Source organism: Lithobates pipiens, unplaced genomic scaffold, assembly GCF_037356315.1.
Source record: "Lithobates pipiens isolate NorthernLeopardFrog02 unplaced genomic scaffold, aLitPip1_a1.2 Scaffold_18, whole genome shotgun sequence".
Classification (NCBI taxonomy): domain Eukaryota; kingdom Metazoa; phylum Chordata; class Amphibia; order Anura; family Ranidae; genus Lithobates; species Lithobates pipiens.
In genome coordinates this window covers 376,840,051-376,855,078 of record NW_027507758.1, presented here as the reverse complement: position 1 = coordinate 376,855,078, position 15,028 = coordinate 376,840,051, and the positions used below count along the sequence as shown (strand labels likewise).

General features: G+C 43.6%; 1 protein-coding gene across 4 annotated transcripts in view; it reads left to right on the top strand.

Annotated features, from left to right (window-relative positions):
• Positions 1-533: 533 nt before the first annotated feature.
• EIF4G1 (eukaryotic translation initiation factor 4 gamma 1) overlaps positions 534-15,028 on the top strand; it is a 105,798-nt gene continuing 91,303 nt past the window's right edge. Inside the window, exon 1 of one of the 4 annotated variants that reach the window (XM_077487755.1) lies at positions 534-645. The gene's annotated coding sequence lies outside the window, so the exon portion shown is untranslated. The remainder of the gene's footprint in view (positions 646-15,028) is intronic. The other 3 variants (XM_077487753.1, XM_077487752.1, XM_077487754.1) reach the window with 3 other exon arrangements.

Below are 15,028 nucleotides of genomic sequence, written 5' to 3'. Positions count from 1 at the left end.
TATATTGGCTTTTAAAATATACAAATGCAGCAATTTAGAATTTGGGTGAAAGGTTTATTACTTGAAACACTTTTTGAAAGATAAAAAGTGAATTTTATATACAACTATATAGATCAGACCAAAGTGAGGAACAAATGAGGAAGAAAAAGGGATATTGCTCCAAATAAGGGACAATCCCTCGAAATTAAGAACAGTTGGGCACTATGAACATGGTATAACCCACTATTCCCCAACTCCTTGTAATATAGTATAGCCCACTTTCTCTGTCTTTATCCCTGACCTTCGGACCCATGACAGGGACCCTGTGTCTCCAGTACAGAATCACGAAGCCACTGCACGTACACAGCACAGGAAATCACTAAGCACCATCTGCATCTAATAAGCCTACATGCCGCCCATCCTCCCGCACAGCCCTATGTACATATCACATGCCCCTAACCCCGCCAATCCTCTGCACTCGCCGGTTGCACAGCCCCCACGTGACATCAGCGTGGAAGCAGACGCAGCTCTTAGCGAGGCTCAGCCTTTTCCGCTTTTCTACGTCACGTGTTCGGAATGTGCGCTTGCGTAGTACGTCGCCGGGATCCGGAAATGGGCTATCTGGCTGGTGCGGCTGCGCCCGGCTGCGCGGACTAAGGAGAGCAGGTGAGACTCGGCGGGGCCCGGCTACGAATCCGATACCATCCTCTACTGTAGCCGTTTTCTCCGGCGCCTGGCACTCATCCGCATGGTACACGGAGGCATGTGTGCCCGCTCCGGCCTTATACGTGTATTCCTTTAGCCGGCTGGCTGAGCTCTGTCGCCCAGGCCCTCTCCCCCCCACCCCCCTCCTCCTCCGGCTGCCTAGCCCTTGGCCGGTCGGCAGAAGTCGCTGCCCTGACAAGCGGTGGGCTGAGAGTGGTATCCGGAGGGGGAAGGGAGGCACTGTGTGAGGAGCAGAGGGTGGCATGTGCCACGTATGGCAGAGCCCAGCGTGAGAATGAATGACATCACACGTCTGCACTGACATCATATGTGTCCCAGCACATGTATACAGTCTATAGCGCCTAGAGTGTGTCAGGAGACCAGGCCAGTGCCCGCCCCCCCACAGGGTGACATTCACCTGCATAGTGGGGGAAGGGGGAGCTCCTGCCATGTGACGTCACTGGGGTGAGGGGGGGATGGTGGGGTCTGTGTGCATCCCATTCATCCCATCCATCGGAGGGCACAATGACCCGCCTGTCACCCGGCGTGTACTTTGTTCCCTTTTCTACAAGTGGGATGATCATGAGCCGGTCCAGTCACATGTGACCTGCACACCGGCAGGGGATGTGTCCCTGTACACCCAGCACACGTGTGTACAGGCCTGTACATGACATGTGGGCAGGATACTTATTGAGGCCCTGTGCCACTCTGGTCACAGCATCCTCATTGCCCAAAACTCATCCAATTTTTTTTTTTTTTTTTTTTCACGAGCAATGAAAATCTATTAAGCGGTTAAAATAAAGCTGGTGCAGAGGTGGGAGAATGGAGCCTTTTGTGTCTGTCGTCAGTGATCAAGGTTGGCCTGTGCTTTGTGGCTGGGGGTATTTCTATTATTTTCCCTCTTGCCACCCTCGTTTTCAGGCCCCCTTTTTTTTTTTTTTTTTTTTTTTTTTTGGCAAAGTTCCTTGTTAGCTTAGATTTCATCACTTGCTGCCTTCACATGTTACAGACGAGCTGCAGTTGCTAACTCAGCCCTGTGACTAAGGAAGTTCTGCTGGGGCTTGGCTGCTAATACTAGTCATTTTACTACATATGGGAACATTGGCATTTGTCAAGTCATTATTCTGTGTTCTTCCCTTTCTCTTCTCCCCCCCCCCCCCACACAATCATGCATCGTCATCACACTTTGCACCAGTCATGCCACCAGCTGTTGTATTTTCAGTAACAATTCTACTGATGCACACATGGAAAAATAACTTTTGTTTCTTAATGTGTGCAATTAGTGGAAGCTGTTGTTCTTATCACTGTGTAAGATTGAGCTATTTGCATAGGACAATGTTTCCCAATGTCCGGTACCCCATGTAAGTCATGTTTTGTGGAAAAAAAAAATGGCTTCCATAAATATGACATTAATTTAAAGCACAACTCCATGCGAAAATGTTTTCCCATGCAGTGGGGCTGTACCCGGACTGCACAGATCAACTGCTCCTTTTTGTCTCAGTCAAGGGTCTCCAAACTATGGTTCTTCCGGAACTACAATTCCCATTGTGCCTAGTCTTGTCTGAGAATGTCAGTTTTACAATGCCTCATGTAGTACCATAACAGCTGAAGGGCCATGGTTTAGGGGGCTGAGGAACTGAGATATACTTGCAGACTGCCCTGTGGCTCCTAATCCCCCCCCCCCCCGCCTTGTGCTGTGGACTGTTCCTCATGGCATGCCCATAGACCTGCTCTGGACACGAGAATGTCAAGAACAGTCCACTGCTGGATCGCGTGGGAGTGCATTTCCAGGTGCCTTGAAGGATCAGGTAAGTATAAGCTTTTTTCGATTTCCCCTTAGACCAAGGGTTTACAAACTGGCGTTCCAATTGTTCAGTAACTACTATTCCCATCGTACTTAGTCATGTCTGTGAATGTCAGTTTTACATGGCCTTATGGAATGTGTAGTTCCGCAACAGCTGGAGGGCTGTAGTTTGGGCATCCATGCCCTAGACAAGGGAGTCTCCAAACTTAATACACGAAGGACCAGTTTACTGCCCGTCATATTTTAGGGGGGCTGGTCTATGGCCAGGGGGTACAGAATTTTATTTTTTTTCTGGAATCGGTGAGTGTAAACAGTAGTGCAGCTCTGCATAGAAACCAATTGGGTTTTGGAGTAAAACTATTGGGGGGGAAAAGCAAAAATTATTTTTGATATACTGCAGTTTCAGTAGCATTAAAGTGGAGGTAAACCCATCATTTTTTTAAGTTTAAAAAAGTTACATTCCCAGCCTGCCAGGAAGGTTAACTGTCACATTGGTTGTGCGCTCAACCAAGCTGTCAAACCATCCAATGGCCGGTGTCTTAACTGATCACATGTGCAGCACCATGGCAGTTGAAGATCAAACGGAGCCCAAGATGGCAGCTTCCTTCACTGAAAAAAATAGGAGGGTTTACTTCCACTTTAAAGGATAAGTTCACCTTTTTTATTACATGTTACATCTGTATTCGGGGTGTATAACATATTACTACTGCAGCATCTCTGTGCCCTCACTCCCACCTCAAGTCCCAACTGTGACAGCAAGCTGGGGATCTTCTCCCCCTGCTGACTGTCGCAATAAAAAAAAGTCACGGCTGCACAAGGCTCCCCCAGCCTGGCTGCATCCTTCATTTAGAGCTCCGTGGATGTGAAACTACAAGTACCGATAGCCTTTGTGAAGGCTGTCAGCTTGTAGTTCTCAATGAACTACCAGAGCACTGTTGAGGTAGTTCATTGACGTGGACCCTGGCAGCAGATCTATTGATTTCTCTAATACCCTTAAAGTGGTAGCCAAAATCAAAAAAGCATTATATTGTAGCTTACCAATCGTATGTGTTGACTGTATCAGTTTTCTTTGGCATTTTCCCCTTTTTTTTTTTTTTTTTTTTCACCTGGTAACCTGGCCAGTAACACACCACCTGTACAAGACACAATTCTGGAGGAATGAACACAGGAGGCACGGCAGCATTGTCTGTCAGGAGGGGAGTGTTAAATGTATTAGCAGATTTAGATACAATAAAGCCAAACTCCAGCTCACACTTTAGAAGCAGTTACCAGAAACAGTTTGTTTCCTTTTGGAGTAAAGATTTTATGCAAAAGTTGACGGCCCACCGTCAAATGAAGGAGGGGCGGTGCAGCTCTCATTCTGGGAGGACGTCATATGACGGCCCCCCAGAATGGCCGCTATTGCATGGGGCATGCAGTAAGCTGATTGTGGCTGCGCTTTGTTGCTAGGACACAGCGTGACCCCCAATCTCTTTAAAGAGCTGAGGCTCTTTAACCATGTGATTGGCTGTGTCCAGTCACATGTAAAGGCGGAAGTGCCACAAATCGGCTTGCCTCGCCTCACACTGACAGTTTGTGTGGCGAGCAGTGCCAATCAGCGCAGAGGAGACCTGGACAGGTAATCAGGGCACTGGACATCAGTGACCTGATTACAGGAAAGCCCCAGCAGTGCCACCAGTCGGTGCCCATAAGTGATGCTAGTTAATGCCTGCCCATCAGTGCGGCATATTAGTGCTGCCTCATTGGCACACATCAGTGAAGGAGAAAAATTACTTATTTACAAAATTTAATTTGTGGGCCTTTATTTTCTTTCACAAAAAAATCCCAGCAGTCAATGAATACCACCAAAAGATAGTTCTATTTGTGCGAAGAAAAAGATAAAAAATTTGGGTACAGTGTTGCATGACCGCATTTGTCATTCCAAGTGTGACCACGCTGAAAGCTAAAAAATGGCCTGGGCTGAAAGGTGGTGAAAGTGCCAAATATTGAGGTGGTTAAAATGTAACTGAACGTACTGGTTTAACAGTTTCCTGAAGCTGTTACATTCAAGGCATGCCACAAACAATGGTCAGTTTCTTGCGCTCTCCATCAAACTGTTAACCAACCACTTGCTTACTGGGCACTTAAACCCCCTTCCTGCCCAGACCAATTTTCAGCGCTGACACACTTTGACAATTGCATGGTCATACAATACTTTACCCAAATATATTTTTTTTTCACACAAATGAAGCTTTCTTTTGGTGGTATTTAATCCACCAAATTTTAATTTTTGTCAAACAAAAAAAGATGGAAAATTTTTAAAAAAAAAAAAACCTCATATTTTGTTATAAAATTTTGCAAACAAGTCATTTTTTTCTCCTTTTGATGTGCGCTGATGAGGTAGCACTGGTAGGTGGCACTGGCAGGTGGCACAGATGAGCTGGTGGCAGCTCTCCTTGATTGGGATCAATGTCCCTCTCAGCCGCCAGTGATTGGCTTTTTTTAAAAATTTCTCCTTGCACTGTCAGCGCGAGGAGAAAAAAAAAATAGCCGATTACCGGCTTTGTTTACATCACATGATCGGCTGTCAATGGCTGACAGCTGATTACGTGGTAAGGGTCGGGATCTCATAGACTCACTGATCGCAGGGCAAGGGAGGACCTCAACAGATGTACTCCCGGCAAAGTGGGTCCATGCTGTAGCTGTCATTCGACTATAGCGCAGATCTGAAGCAGTTAAACTATCAAAAGGCTGGTGTTGTGACTAATCGCATATGTAGAACCATTCTTGAAGGATAAGTTTACCTTTTGAACATGTTACGCCCATATTTAGGGTGTAATATGTTCAGCACACCCTTCCTTCCCTATGACCACAATCAGGGGTTCCTCCCCCTACAGCTGTTACATTTTATTTATTAATATTTTAATAAATAGTATGAAGGGGCTGTTCAGGATTGAGCCTCCAGATGTTCCACCATAGGAAGCACCTTCCTATAGGGGTGCGTAGAGAAGAGGGGCCTAAAGCACTGGCGGGTGATCCCACAAGAGGAAGTTCGGTTACTCTGAGCATTACCCTTGCAGAGAGCAGGTAAGTATAACCTGTTTAACAAAACCAAAAAAACCTGAGCCTTTCTAGTCGCATTAAGCAGTTTTATTAAAAAAAAAAAAAGTTTAATCTCTTTAACGCAGGACTGCTTTTTTTTTTTTTTTTTTTTAGTTTTGATTTTTTTTCAGGACCGCGCCGGTCCTGAGGAGCTGCGAGCATGAGTTTCTAGGCGAGGCCGCGGCTTCTGCCTAGTCCGCGGCATCCGGTCTCGCGGACTAGGCTGACGCCGCGGCCTCGCCTAAAAACTCATGCCAGCAGCGCGGTGTCAGCGCCGGTCCTGGCGAAAAAAAAAACGGTTTTGCTGAAATTTTAAATCGATTTGACCTCTCAGCTCGATTCAAGATTTCAATTTTTTTCCCCAGCCCTAGGTGAGGGGGCGATGCACGTACTGTTACAGTTTTTTGTTTTTTTTGTAAAGGCATTTAAAAAAGTTATACTTTCCTGTTCTGTACATTGGTTTTGCACAGGGCAGCCCTGATCCTCCTCTTTCTTGGGTCCCCCACTGACGCTCTCTGCCCTCCCCCCTACTGAGTGTCACCATAGCAAGCTGCTTACTATGTGCGCACTTGTGCATGCTCACTCAAGCTCTATTTGTATGAAAAAAATGATAAAACATTTCATATGGGTAGAACGTCACTATTGTCATTCCAAGTGCGACAGCGCTGAAAATTGGTTAAAGGCAAAACTTTGTTTTGGATAGTGGAGAAGGATTAGAACACTTTTCAGTTTTTATTGCTTCATGTGCCACTGTTGGAGGAGATTCACTCTCTATTTTGTCTTGTTTTATTATTGAAAGTAAAAAAAAAACCCCACATTTTGGGCTGTCTCTTGAAAAGTTATAGAGGGGGGAAAACATCCAATGGGGACACTAGTTCTGGTGACCTGGGAGTCCTCAAGGAATTACCTTAATTTGCATGGATTTCCTCTCGCTTCCTGTATGGCTATAAAACAGGAAGTGAGGGGGAAATCTCAGTAATGCGAGGAAAAATATCTGAAAGGGATTATAATCCTTCCTTGCTCTATCCAAAATGTTAATTTCTGCCTATAGTGAAATGTTTAGGCTTCACAGTCACTTTAACCACTTTCAGACATTTTGCTGGGCAAAGATCAGACCACTTTCTGCGATTCGGCACTGCGTCACTTTAACTGACAGTTGTGCGTCGTAGCTCCCAAACAAAATTAATGTGTCCCCCCCCCCCCCCCCCAGAAATAGAGCTTTCTTTTGGTGTTATTTGATCACCCCTGCGGTTTTTATTTTTTGCGCTATAAACAAAAATAGAGCGACAATTTTGAAAAAAACGCATTACTTTTTGCTATAATTTATATCCCCCAAAAATAGATAAAAAAAACATTTTTTTTTTCCTCAGCTTAGACCGATATGTATTCTTCTACATATTTTTTTTTTTTTTTTTTTCAGCTGCTGAGTATTTGGAAAGGGTCAGACTTTTTAACGCAAAATGGTGCGTTTTTTGGTTCAATCTACTTTAACGGAGAAGCTGCAGTAAAGCATGTAATGTGTTTTTGCAGCAATTTGTGTGTGTATATATATATGTATATATATATCTGCCCAACAACAAATTGGCCAAAAAAAAGCATTAAAAAAATGCAAACATGCATATTGCAGCAAAATCACGTTTGAAAAAATCAAAATGCACAGCAAAAAGCACTGCAGAAACAGATCAAAAGTAAACTGCATAGGTGTGCACCATGCCTTATGCTGGCCACATGGATCAATTTTTAGACGAGAATATTCAGACAAAAAATCTTTGTACATTTGCTGAATGAAGGAATGTTGTTTGAAAATGTCACTTGCTTTTAACATTTGTTTTTTTTTTTTAATTTAATTTCTTAACAAAAAACATACACTGTCTGAAACTTCCTTTGACCAAGAAGTTTTCTATTATTTCTAAATTTTCTCGTCACTGTGGTTGAAAACGGACATTGATTTGACCCCACTAACGATTAGAAAATCGAACGGACGTTCTTAAAATTACTTCCAGAATTTCCGGGAGGCCGTCATATGATCACCGAGTCATCGAGACTCTGGTGTTCACAGATCCGAGTAAGGGGCCGGTCCCAGCCCCTTACCACGTGATCACCTGTCAGCCAATGACAGCTGATCATGTGTGCAAACAAAAGCTCAGTAATTTTATTTTTATTTTTTCTCCTCACGCTGTCAGCCGATCATCGGCTTATGTGCAAGGGACATCTGGCTTATCTGTGCCTATCAGTACCTACTGCCACCTCTCAGTGCCGCCTATCAGAGCTGCACGATTCTGGCTAAAATGAGAATCTCAAATTTTATTTATTTTTTCTTAGAAGCGTAACATCTTTCACATTAAAACAAAGAAAAAAAATTGGGCTAACTTTACTATATATTTTTTTTTCATTGAAGTGTAGTTTTTCCCAAAAAACTGCGTTTTGAAGGACCGCTGGGCAAATACTAAAAATATTAAATAAAATATTGCAGCAACACATTTTATTCCCTAGCGTCTCTGATAAAAATATATGTTTTGGGGGGGGTTCCAAGTAATTTTCTAGCAAGTGTCTGAAAAAAGGTTTAGACTTTAAGTGGTTAAACTTCGTACATTTACACGTTGTGACTGCCTGGATTTTTTTTTCTTTACACACAAGTTTCCATTTGATCTAAGAAGGAAGTTACAATGTTTAATTTTAAAAACTTGGCCTACTGTTTTCTTTTAACAGCTGAGTCCACTTGTTATGTGAAAGAATCGGCAAACTCTGCAATAGAGATCGTCAGAGGGGTTGAATTGATATCACGATTTTTTAAACTATTGTGCCGCTCTACCTGTCGGTGCCCATCAGTGCCGCCCTATTGGTGCTCATCAGCGTACATCAATGGAGAAAAATTACCTGTTTGCAAAATTTTATAACAAAATATACATTTTTTTTTTTAAAAAAAAATTTTTAATTTAATTCGGTCTTTTTAAATTTTTAACAAAAGCTAAAAATCGCAGAGGTGATCAAATATCACCAAAAGAAAGCTCTATTTGTGGTGGGGGGAATGATAAAAATGTCATTTGGGTACGGTGTTGTATGACCGCGCAATTGCCATCCAATGCGCGACAGCGCTGAAAGCTGAAAATTGGTCTGGACAGGAGGGGGGTTTAAGTGCCCAGTAAGCAAGTGGCTAAATAAAAACTGATCTGAGTCTGATATTTACCTGATTCAACTTCTGTCTGCTGTTCTTAGAGTGGATTAGAGATTTTTCTCCCTAACCATATACAGGCATACCCCACTTTTAAGTACACAATGGGGTTTATTTACTAAAGCTGGAATGTGCAAAATCATGCTCACTTCTGCATAGAAACCAATGAACTTCCAGATTTTATTACCAAAGCTTAATTGAACAAGCTGGGGTTAGAAGCTCATTGGTTTCTATGCAGAAGTGAGCCTGATTTTGAACTTTCCAGCTTTAGTAAATAAACCCCATTGTGTATTTAAAAGTGGGGTATGCCTGTAGTTGGTTATTTATATTTACCACTGCATAGAGATATTTAACCGCTTCGCGCCCGCCCTATAGCCGAAATACGGCTACAGAGAGGACGCTATCTGCCGGGAGGCCGTCCCTGGACGTCCTCCTGTTTACTTCCGCACGGAGTGCGCATCTGCTATTCACTGCACAATTAGAGAAATGTAATAACTTCCTGTTCACAGCTATAAAGACTTGGAATTTTTGCCGCCATACCAGAAAATGAGGGAAAAATCTCACAAATGGTGGCTTACATTTGTAACTGCTGTAAGTTATCAATTGCATTCACATCTGTTTCCACCATGTAATCGTATAATCAAAATTCAGTTGTATTCATTAGCAAAGTTTTAAGTAATGCTGATTCATGCAAAACTATTTTCTTCTGCCTTGGCCAATCGACTCGATTTTGTTAAATCCAAAAACAAACCTTTATATTACAGTTTACCAATTCTTGGATATGATGGCTGTATTGGTTTTCTTCTAAAGGCTGGTAATCCAGTCAGCAAGTCTGTCTTTCACAGCAAAGGCTCTCCAGAAGATTGGCTGAGACCACCCACTTGGCTTTCTTCTTTTAGGCTGCATTCACACATGATGGTAGGCCAAATCGACGAGATTCTGCCTTGCAATTTCAAATGGCTGCAAGACGCAGGACACTTTTGCAATGCCATTACTTCAAATGGCACACCAGTCACGCTGTGATTTTGTTGTGAGGTAAATTGCGATGCAGACTCAACGCATGACGCTTATTGCTCAAACAAGGAACGCAAGCTTCTTTTGGGAGACAGCATCACACATTGCAATTTACCACAGCAAAATCACAGCGCATTTGGGGGGTTATTAGAAGTAATGGCATTGCAAACTCGTCCTGCGTTTTGCAGTCATTTGAAATTGTGGGGTGTAATCACGGCAATTCTGCCCTTGATCATGTTTGAATGCAGTCTTGGGCTTTCTTTACTTTTTCAAGTGGTGATCTTGCTAGTAAGGCTGTTTTTCAAAGGAACAAGCTGTCCTGTATATGTAGCAGTTAGAGGTGTTTGAGACTATCTACCACTGATAGGGGTGCTTGGTTGCTTATGGTGATCATCTTTTATTCGTTTATGTAAAAGATGTATACCAAAAAGGGGAAAAAAAAAAAAAACCTGTTACTGTAAATGCTAGGGATTAGAGCTGCATGATTCTGGCCAAAATGAGAATCACAATTATATTTTTTTTGCTTGGCATAAAAGGATAACGATTCTCATGACGTAAAATCTTTCACATTATAGAAAAAGGGCTGACTTTACTGGTTTGTGTGTGTGTGTGTGTGTGTGTGTGTGTTTTTTTTTTTTTATTTTATTATTTTTTTTTTTTCTTCAAAATTGCATTTGAGAGAGCGCTGCGCAAATACAGTGTGACATAAAATATTGCAACAACCACCATTTTATTCTCTAGGGTGTTTACTAAAAAAAAAATTGTTTGGGGGTTCCAAGTAAGTTTCTAGCAAAAAAAAAAAAAAGTTATTTTAACTTGAAACCAACAAATGTCAGAAAAAGGTTTAGGCTCGGTTCACACAGGGGCGGCGCGACTTGCAAAACTACATCTGTATAGAAGTCAATGCAAGTCACCTGAAGTCGCCCCAAAGTAGTACAGGAACCTTTTTTTCTAAGTCGGAGCGACTTGTGTCGCTCCTATTGGAACGGTTCCATAGTACAGAACGGAGCGCGACTTGTCAGGCGGCGAAGTCTCCTGGACAAGTCGCCCCTGTGTGAACTGAGCCTAAGTGTTTAAGCGGTTAAACTTTTTTCACTTGCACATCTATTCCATTGACAAATTGTTACAATGTTTTTTTACTTAAGTTCAACTGATAAAGAATGTTTTGATTCTTGGCAGACATCCCAGTTTTTCTTTCTTTTGAAGGCAGAAATAATTGTGAAACACTTAGTTGTGCAGCTCTACTAGGGATGCATGGATACCGGTATCAGTGCCGATACCGTGTATTGTCACGAGTACTCCCACTTGTGAAAAATGCTCCGGAAACTGCTACTTTGTGTTCACGCGAATACAAAATGGGTTGAAATCGCACTGCAAAGAATCGCATGTGATTTGAACAGGAATGCGGTGTGTTTCCTGTCTCTCACATTAGGTTTCCTCCACTGTGTGTGTATACAAGTATAGAAAGGGAAGCGCCATCTAGTGGGCACTTTATGAAACATATTTTAACTCCCCTTAACTACTTGCCGACCGTGTCATGCAGATATACTGTGGCACAATGGCTCTCCTCTGGGAAATCCCATATGGGTATGTCTTACCAGACGCACATTTAGTTTGGGTTCAGCGTTGCACAACCGTGCAATTAAGTGGCGCCGTTCCAAATTATAAAGAGTGCTCTGGTCAGGAAAGGGGTAAAATCTTAAGGGGTCGAAGAGGTTAAAGTACATATCTGCTCAAACCCAACTCTGCATAGTGTCCCTATCCTGCCCATAGAAAACCACAGCTACTGGAGGAGATGTTTGGGCTGTCTGCCCTCAAGCTGACATTGCTTCTAGCCTATACCTACAGGGGTCCCGGAACTTCTCCAGCCCTGTAAGCACCTCCAGAGGCCATGGTTTTCTATCATTGACAGGGCGGGGACACTGCAGATTTGGATTTGAGCAGATATGTGCGTTATAACATTTTTAATGAACTGACCACTAGATGGTGCTTGCCTTACTGGATACACACACGCAGTGGGGTAAATCGTATGCTATTCAAGCAGGTATTGCACCACGTTCCTGTTCAAATTTGCATGTTTTTTTTTTTTGCAGTGCAATTTGTGGCCATTCATTTTGTACTGACGCAAATAGCACTGCAAAGTACCAGGACTTGGTATCGGCGAGTACTTGACCAAAACTATAAGTACTTGCCGATTTGGGGAAAAAAAAACACGGTGGATCCCTAGTAACTGCTTGTGTGAGCTGGAGTTTGGCTCAAATAGTGTATTTAGATCTGTCACTACATCGAATACTCCCCTTCCCCCAGACTTAACGTGTAATTTCACCTTTACAGAAAAATCTGTAAGGTGAGCTTACACAGGACCCCCTCCAAACCCACTGACCTGGACTGCGGCAATCTCCCGTTCTAAGCCCCGATATATACGTGTCAGGAGTCCGGGGCTTAGAAATCCCCTTGGCATACATGTGTCTTCGCCATAGCTGACATGACGAGATTTGCAGCTGCTGATTTTGTTGGCGCCACCCATGTATCGGTACTGACCAATTGAATGCTCCGAAACATTCCTGACGAGGTATGTTTTGGACCTTCAGGTTGGGTTTTTTTTTTTTTAAGCCCCGCGGCTTAGAATGGGAGATTGCCGTGGTCCAGGTCAGTGGCACGGGGGGGGGGGGGGGGGGGTTGCGGGTGAGGAGGGGGTCCTGTGGAAGGTCGGGTCACCTTAGATTTTTCTGTAAACGTGAACTTGCCCTTTAACAATGTTGCTGTCCAAAGGTGTCTCTCTTGCTCCTTCTTCCAGAGTGTAGGCACACTAATACAGAAGGCGTGTAACTGGCCAGATCACCAGGTGAAAAGGGGAGCGACGCCTAAAAAATGAAACCGCATGCCGCACTGCATCTAATGATTGGTACAGTACATTACTGCATGAACGTAAACCCTTTCACTGCCAGGCCCTGCTCTCTACTCCTAACTTCAGGTGGCCAGATACATTTTGCAAATATTTAACTTTTTTAAATTTATGCATAAAGCTTTCAGAGTTGGTAAAATACCCCAAACCATTCATTTTCTAAAAGCACCGGACCAATAGAATACAATTATGGTTCTACAGATTTTGAAGCTCCTGTAACAGTTACACAATTTTTTAATAAAAAGGATATTTTCAATAAAAATGCACTAAAATCATTATTAGTGCACAACATAACTTGCAAAGATTACCACTAAAACGGTATTGATTTAAAGCGGGAGTCCACCGGGACTCCGCGTTTTTTTTTTTTTTTTTAAAAGCCAGCAGCTACAAATACTGCAGCTGCTGACTTTTAAATAGTGACACTTACCTGTCCAGCGCGCCCGCGATGTCGGCACCCGAAGCCGATCGTTTGCTCGGCTGCCGGGTCCCGCCACCATCTTGGGTATGGGAATCAGGAAATGGAGCCTTTCGGCTTCATTTCCCGGTTCCCTACTGCGCATGCGCGAGCCGCGCGGCGCAATCCGGACGGTCCCCGCTGCCTCTGGGAGCTGTGTGTTTCCCAGCAGGCAGCGGGGCACTTGCTGAAGGGGGCGGGCGCTTGCGGAACGGGGGCGTAACCTACGCCCGTTCCGCAGAGAGCTAGCCCGGAAGTGGGTGCAGTTACCTGGATTATCCAGGTAACTGCACCCCCCTCCCCCCTGAAAGATGCCGATTGTGGCGCCGGAGGGGGGGGGGATTCCGATGAGCGGAGGTCCATTTTAGGGTGGACCTCCGCTTTAATGGTACGCAAATTTGTAAGTAAGCAACTTGCATGTAAAATCTGGAGGTTGTGGCAACCCCTGATCTGCAGTGCTGTGTGCACTGTTGGCGTGTAGGCTTGCATTTTGTCCGCTATGCAACAAATTGCTACTATGCCCAAAGTTGAAAAATCGAATATTTAAAAACCAAGTGTTAATTATTTTTATTTTTTTTGCACAGTACAGACCAGTGCACAAAATGCACACCATAATACACACCATGACATACTCCCACTGATTTGAACGAGTCCTTAGTATGTTGCTGCATTGCAACAACACATGTAACACAGTATGTGTAGTACATATGTGTGTTATGTTCGTGTGTCTGTTGGGAAGGAGGGGGGGTAGTAGAATGGGTTAGAATTCCTTCAAATGGATGCAAAGGGCTGTTCTTGGGGCAATCTGTGCCTGCTGATCTCAAAATGCCCCCTCTTTCTATTACCACAGCCTGTCGGAAGGTGTTGTTGCACAGGATTGATTTATTCGGGATGGAGTGCAGTAAACCTTTTCTCATGTTTCCTGTCTGAACACAGTGGTGCTCAGTAGTGGTCACTCCAATGTTAATATAACTAGGAAAAGTATATGGCAGGGCTTGACAAATTTGCTTGCCGAGTCATTGGATGTGATTGATAGCAGCGCGAGACAATGGCTGCACTGCTTTCAATCCATCCACTGTAACCAATCAACGGCCAGGCTGAGCGGCGAAGAGGATGTCGGGGGAGAGCGTGGGACTTTCGAGGGGTCAGGTAAGTAAAACGGGGGGGCCGTATTGACGGATGTTTTTTTTTCACCTTTAATATATAGAGTGCATTAAGGTGAAAAAACACGTACCTTTACAACCCCTTTTAAGCTTTGACAATAAAACCTGGAAGCTTATTGTTTCATTGCAGAGCTGCACCAGATTGTGTTAACCAGTTTTAGCAAATCTCACCCCAGATGTTTTATGAAATATCGGGGGTGTGTGTTTTTTTTTTTTTTTCCAGAATATCACATTGCAGAACAAAATAAAACCTATAAATGACTTGTACTTACCCTGCTGATCCCAAGAGGTGAGCAATTTTAAGTAATTTATGGCTTTTATTTTATTCAATTTATTATTGAAAAATCAGATGGCTGCCTCGTTCAGTTACAATGCTACTGAATGAATGCTTTCTCACTAGGTAATTTCAATGCCTGTCCCTTTTAAAACTTATGTGAAGATGATACTTAGAAGTTGGGGCTAAAAATTTTAGTCTGTTGTAATCGTGTCTGTCTGAGCTAAACTACTCCCCTCCCTGCTTGTCTCCAGTACCGTGTATGGGGACTAGCAGGGAGGAGAGGCGAACCACAAAGCACACAGATTGGCTAATACCTTTCTGCGCAGCAGCGGATCTACTGGAGGAAGGGGCAGAGAATACGAGGAGGTATTAGCTTTGCTGCAATTATTGTTGAGCCCTGATGTATGGCATGTTTAATATAGCTTTTGTTTGAAAATAAACACAGAAGCGCTCTGTGCTGAGCATTCCTGTGTT